Consider the following 6,431-nt stretch of genomic DNA (forward strand, 5'->3'; position numbering starts at 1 on the left):
CTACACTCGCCAGATGCCAGGAGCATCTCCCATCCCCTAGTTGTGACAACCAAAAATGTTTCCAGACATCGCCAAGTGTTCCCCAGGGGCAGGAGGCAAAAACACCCCTGGCTGAGATCCACTATGCTACACAAATTATCTAGTGTTTGCCTCAATGGAACATTTAAAACATTTTTGCTGTGCAAATAAAAGTCAATTAAATGGGCTGAACTTCAGGAACGGGAGACCTTGTTCTTGATCCTCTTTAAAACCAAAGGAAGATAAAGTTGCCATGGGTGGCTCACAAAAGCACATGGGATCAATATTCCCTTCCATAGCAGTTTGGTCTTCCAAGCAGGCTACAAGCAGAAAGACCCCAGCTCCAAGGAGGAGCTGAACCAACACCATCTGAATGGATGAGGCTCCACAGAGCTCCATGTTTTTCCATTTGAAGAACCACCAGAGAAACCAATTCAGTAGAAATGACTGATACTTACAGGCATGTCTTTTGAAATTACACAATTATTTTCACTTCCACATTTGATAGAATTATGTTCTTGAAAACTATAAAAGATAAAGAGATGTCAAAGCAACAAAAGAAGTCGAGATTTCCACTAGCTACAAGCAGACACCTGTTGGCATAATGGTCTCAGATGGGCACACACTGACGGTTCCATCTCCGCATGCACGCTGTAAAGGTCACGAACGCCCTGATCCATCTCTAGCAGCCTCTGAATGTGGAAGACTGTGTGGTTCTTGCCCTAGTTTTCAACAATTAAGTATTTTTTAAAAACAAGCCAAATACCTAGGAAAGACATCTTTGTCTATTGCAATGATCTTTCCCCAACACAGATCAGAAAGAGCAGGTGTGTGCTCTTCCCGATCACATCAATATTCCTAAATGTAGAGCTCACCATGGACCTGGAAAGCCAGCTGTCCTCAGTCTGGACCCCACAGTTTCCTCCCTGAACATAACCCTCGCCCCGCAGGAGGCCGCATCCGCACTTACTTCCACACACAGGAGTGCCGGCTGGTGGGGGTCCTCGCTCGTGCAGCCCTTCCCCATCCCTGGGGACCCCGTGTGGCTGAAGGGCCGCCACGCCTGTTAAGTCTTCGTCCCCCAAAGCCGAGGCATGTGCCCACAGTCTGTCCAGGGCACCCAGGCCTGGTCCTCCCAGCTGTCCGCCAGCTGTGCCAGCAGTGAGTCCCTCCAGGCAGGGAGGAAGGGTGTGTCCAGGGGCGAGCTTGGGGGTGACAGCGAGGACAGGGAGGAGCAGGAGGACAGTGATGCCAGGGACTGGGGTGTGTCCAGGGACCGCCTCTGCTTGTGGAAGCCCGAGGGTCCTGGGGGCTCTGAAAAGGGGGCATCTTGCCCCAGCGAGTCAAAGGGAATGAGGTCGAAGTGAAGAAGCTGGCCACCCTCAGCATCGGGCTTCTCCTACTGAGGGAGGCCATAGATGTCCGTGAAGCTGACCAAGCTCAGGGAGCCCTGGCTGGAGGCCAGAGACCCATGGCTGCTCCCTGAGGACACCGTCAGGGTGCTGGCACACAGGCTGGAATGAGAGAGCATGGCCATCTGAGATAGCAGGGCAGCCAGCCCTGCTCACCCTGTGAGCATGGAAAGGGTGACAGAGAGCAGTGGGCAATAGCAGAGACCCGTGCCCAAGTCCTGGTCCCAGTCCTGGCTGGAACACTTACTAGCCAGGTACACTTGCTCAAGCCATTCATCCCCTCTGGGCTCCCACGGGCTCACTGGGGCTGGGGTGAGAATAGTTCCCACCTCGGGCATTGTTAGGAGGAATATCTGAGAAAATGACACATGTAAGGCCCTTGACATTGCACTCTACCATATGGTCAGGGCTGAAGAATGTGCGCAGGGCCATTCTTGAGCAGCCAAATCTTACTAGCTTAAAAAATTCATATGCTTTTTAAAAAAAACTCAAAAGAAAAATGTGCATGTGTATAGATGTACACTTCTGAAACTGTTAATTAGGTTACAAAATCCTTGAATACATTTGACTTTAGGCCTCTTACTTACCCTGAAGCCAAATGTGGTTCTCTCCATACTCCTTGAGTCATACAGCAGTAGCATGTTACACATATAATGTATCCATTCTGTGTTAACAACATTTCAGGTCGAGCTCCAGCAGGAGAAAAACAAGCTACAAGAAACGAGTTCACGAACCAGTCATTGGAATGCTATGAACAAATACAGTTTTCTCTTTGAAAGTAACCTACCTTTTTAACTGGGACTGGAGGGAGGATGTTAAGTGGGTGCCTTCTTCCAGCTGCATAAGTAGACAATTCCTTTTTTCCTGAAGCAGAATCCTGTAGGTAAGAAAACAGTCGATTAGTACATTTCAAAGACAGGGAGAATATTTTCATAACAAGACATTCCACTATGAATTCCCTCTAGCTGAATCAGGTTGCAATGACCCCCCATTCTCAAAGCACCCAGGTCACAAGGGCTAAGATCACACATCCCTGGCACCCTGAGCAGGGCCTGCTACTCTGTGAAAGCGCCAGGCACAGTGCACGGGGGAGGGGATGCGTGAGAAGAGGAGTGGGCACGGGGATGGGTCAATGTGTGGGTGGGTGGCTGGGTGGGTGAGCTACAGGTGGACAGATGGGCGGGCAGCTAGATGGGTGGGTGGCTGGATGGGTGGCTAGATGGGTGGATGGGTGGGTGGGTGGCTGGATGGGTGGCTGGGTGGCTGGGTGGCTGGATGGGTGGCTGGGTGGGTGGGTGGCTGGATGGGTGGGTGGCTGGATGTGTGGTTAGATGGGTGGATGGGTGGGTGGGTGGCTGGATGGGTGGCTGGGTGGCTAGATCGGTGGCTGGGTGGGTGGGTGGCTGGGTGGGTGGATGGGTGGATGGGTAGCTGGGTGGGTGGATGGGTGGCTGGATGTGTGGCTGGGTGGGTGGGTGGCTGGATGTGTGGCTGGGTGGGTGGGTGGGTGGCTGGGTGGGTGGATGGCTGACTGGGTAGGTGGCTTGGTGGGTGGCTTCGTGGGTGGTTGGACGGGTGTCTGGGGATGGCTGCTTGGATGGATGGGAAGAGGGGTAAGTGAGCAGAAGGACAGATAACTAGCAGATGAGCTCAAATGCAGAGCACGCAGTCATCTGTTCAAATTCCTTGGAACAAATCAGATTCCCTCATACTAGGCCACCTTCTAGACAAGAACAAATATCATTCTAAATGTATACAGTTAAAACATTAGAAGCAAATGAAACAAAATAGCAGCCATTGCCATCTCCAGGTTACGGGGTTGGAGGTATTTTTGTTTTCCTTCCTTCTACTTTTTTCTACTTAGTAATTTTCTAGAATAAAATTTGTTCCTACTGCAATAAAGCCCACCGCCTAGAATCGAGCCTACCATGGATAGGCACTCAATAAACAGTTGTTGGACAACTCCATGAATAAATATGTTCACCTCTAGAAGGAAACACTCCTGGTTTACAAATGGAAATGACACTGTGACGTGTGGCCACAGTAGGCCCCTTTAATACCTTCCTCTTTCCACCAACAGGGAACGGAACATGCTGAAGGGGTTTGAAGAGCTTGGCTAGGTGGGAGTGAGAGGAAACCAGACACAGTGTCCGACAGCAGCCTGGGATTCAGAGAATCCCACCTGGCCGGTCACTCACAAGCTGTGTGGCCTTAGGCAAATGTCTCACCCTCTCTGAGCCCTTAGTTTCATTACCTGTAAAAATGGAGTCCACAATCTCCAGCTCAGGGAACTGATGCTGCATAGATAAAATAATGTACTGCAAATGACACGTGATCGACAAAGAGCTGCTATCACCCATAAAGGAAACAGATGTGCCACCAACTTAGGATAAGGAAGACAAACCAGTCTGAGTTTGTTTATGAGTTTCAACCACATGCCAGAAATTCTGATGAGCCTTTGTTTCTCTTGATGCAAACAAAATTCCAAATGGTGCCATGCAGAGGTCAGCTGGTGAGAGAGTACAAGCATCGTCCTACATGGAGCCATGACACAACCCACTTTCAAGTTCAATATCATATATTGAAACCAATGCTTTCCAAAGCGTGATCCAAAGACCCCTGCGGATCCCTAAAACGCCTTCAAGGGTCCCATGAGTTCTCCTCCTTCCCAATGGCATTCAGTAGGCAGCTAGATGGTCTTCATGTGTTCACTCAAAATGACCCCATCTCAACAGGCCAAATGCACCAAGGGCCAAAGCAGCTGCCTTCTAGCAAGCCAGATGCTAAAGAGATGGACAGCAAGGGCAAATAATACCACTCTTCTCACTATAGTTTTTTGTTTCAAAAAAGTTATCAGTCATAGAAATGTTACTAATATTAACACATAATAGGGTTTTTATTGTCTTTTTTTATTTGTGGAGATGGGGCCTTGCTCTGTTGTGCAGGCTGAAGTGCAGTGGTGTGATCAGAGCTCACTGCAACCTCCACCTCCCGGGCTCAAGCCATCTTCCCACCTCAGGCTCCCAAGTAGCTGGGACCACAGGCACGTGCCACCACACCCAGCTAACTTTTGTATTTTTTGTAAAGAAGAGGTTTTGTCGTGTTGCCTAGGCTGGTCTCGAACTCCTGAACTAAAGTAATCCTCCTGCCTTGGCCTCCCAAAGTGCTGGGATTACAGGCGTGAGCCACTGTGCCTGGCCTATTGTTATCTTTAATAAATAAATATTTAAAAAATTCCCCAGGGCTAACTTCTAAATTAGTAAATACTGACAGATAAAAATCCACGTAAACACTGACAGGTCCCTGGGTGGGGAAAAATGAAAAACAAAACAAAACAGTTAGAAAAAAGAACTTTAAAAAAACCAACACAAACAAAAGCTCTTTGGAATCCACTGCATTTTAACATTGGAAGGAGGTTCTGAGACCAAAATATTTGAGAACACGTGTAATAAACTCTTGAGTAGAATGTTCTAAGATTCCACTTACCTATGATATTTTAATTTTTAAGGAAAATGTTTTGATAGCTTGTACAGATAAAAGTAATGTTTAAAAAGCAATTCTGGGGCCAGGCGTGGTGGCTCACACCTGTTATCCCAACACTTTGGGAGGCTGAGGTGGGCGGATCACGAGGTCAGGAGATCGAGACCATCCTGGTTAACACAGTGAAACCTGTCTCTACCAAAAATACAAAAAATTAGCTGGACGTGGTCATGGGTGCCTGTAGTCCCAGCTACTTGGGAGGCTGAGGCAGGAGAAAGGCATGAACCTGGGAGTCGGAGCTTGCAGTGAACCGAGATCATGCCACTGCACTCCAGCCTGGGTGACAGAGCGAGACTCCATCTCAAAAAAAAAAAAAAAAAAAGAAAAAGCAATTCTGAAGTTCCACTGAGGGGCTTACAGAAAGGCACACTGCTTTGTATGCACTGCCTCATTCCTTACCGGTCTTTGGGTTGTATCCCTGCTTTTCAGATGAAGAAACTCACATAAAGTAGCTTGCCTCTGCTACACAAGTTCAAAGTTCGGTCAGGCTGGCTTGACCCTAAAGCCAAGGCACATTACCAACAAACAGGCATTTCCTTTACTACTGAAAAACATTTCCCCAATTTTCTGTGATACTCACATCCTATCTGATGCTTATCAAGGGCGATATCCTCAAAAACCCCATCTTTTTCAGAAGATGGGGAGCTGAGAGTTTTCAAAGGGAGTTTAAAAGTGAGTTCAAAATACATCCCTCATTGGGCTTTGGAGCTGTAACTTGGAACCCACTCTCACAAGCACCAGGACACTATTAAGTCACAGAGGACCCCAGGGGCAGAGATGACACCAGCAGAGCGTATCCAGTGGCAAACAGTGACCAGCCCCAGGAAGCGATTTGTTGTAGGGAATTTACCCAAGCCTGGTCCAAGGCTATTAACTTTTTTCTTAATGCTTTTCAGAAATTCTAACCCAACCTGAATTCTATTAGCTCAAATCCCAAATTAATAGAATCTAAATTGAGTTCCTACTGAAAACTGGCTCCACTCTTGAGTGACCAGGTAGAATTTCCAACCCATCGCTAAATCCGTCAGCACATTCCAGCTCTGTTTTCACACAGATGACATACAGATACACTCATATGTATGGCTCGGTTTTAGACTGCCTTTAGTCATGACTTATTTTCAGATTGTTTTATCTGTAGTGAAAAAAGTTTTAGATCAAATTCCCCCCTTCTATCCAATACAACACACTTGTCATTATACAAATAGGTGCATTTTGGAGTGTGCAAGAGACAGTGCATCTGGATACAAGATCACACACAAGTGCCCATGAGTGCCACATGTGCAGTCTAATTTTATGCTGGTTATTCTGAAAGTTGCAGATGACTAAAAATGTAACTTCCTTACCAAACAGGGGCCACGCTGGCAATAACTGAGACATCTAAAAACTGGCTGGAACATAAACTGCTAGAATAAGAGTCTTAGACATTTGCCTGACTTCTGTACTTATATTTTCAACAAAAAG

General features: G+C 47.3%; 1 pseudogene; it reads right to left on the minus strand.

Moving 5' to 3' along the window:
- On the minus strand, nucleotides 1-6,002 carry LOC129050526 (protein WWC3-like; annotated as a pseudogene).
- Nucleotides 6,003-6,431: the final 429 nt, after the last annotated feature.

The sequence above is a fragment of the Pongo abelii genome, chromosome 16 (assembly GCF_028885655.2).
Source record: "Pongo abelii isolate AG06213 chromosome 16, NHGRI_mPonAbe1-v2.0_pri, whole genome shotgun sequence".
Taxonomy (NCBI): domain Eukaryota; kingdom Metazoa; phylum Chordata; class Mammalia; order Primates; family Hominidae; genus Pongo; species Pongo abelii.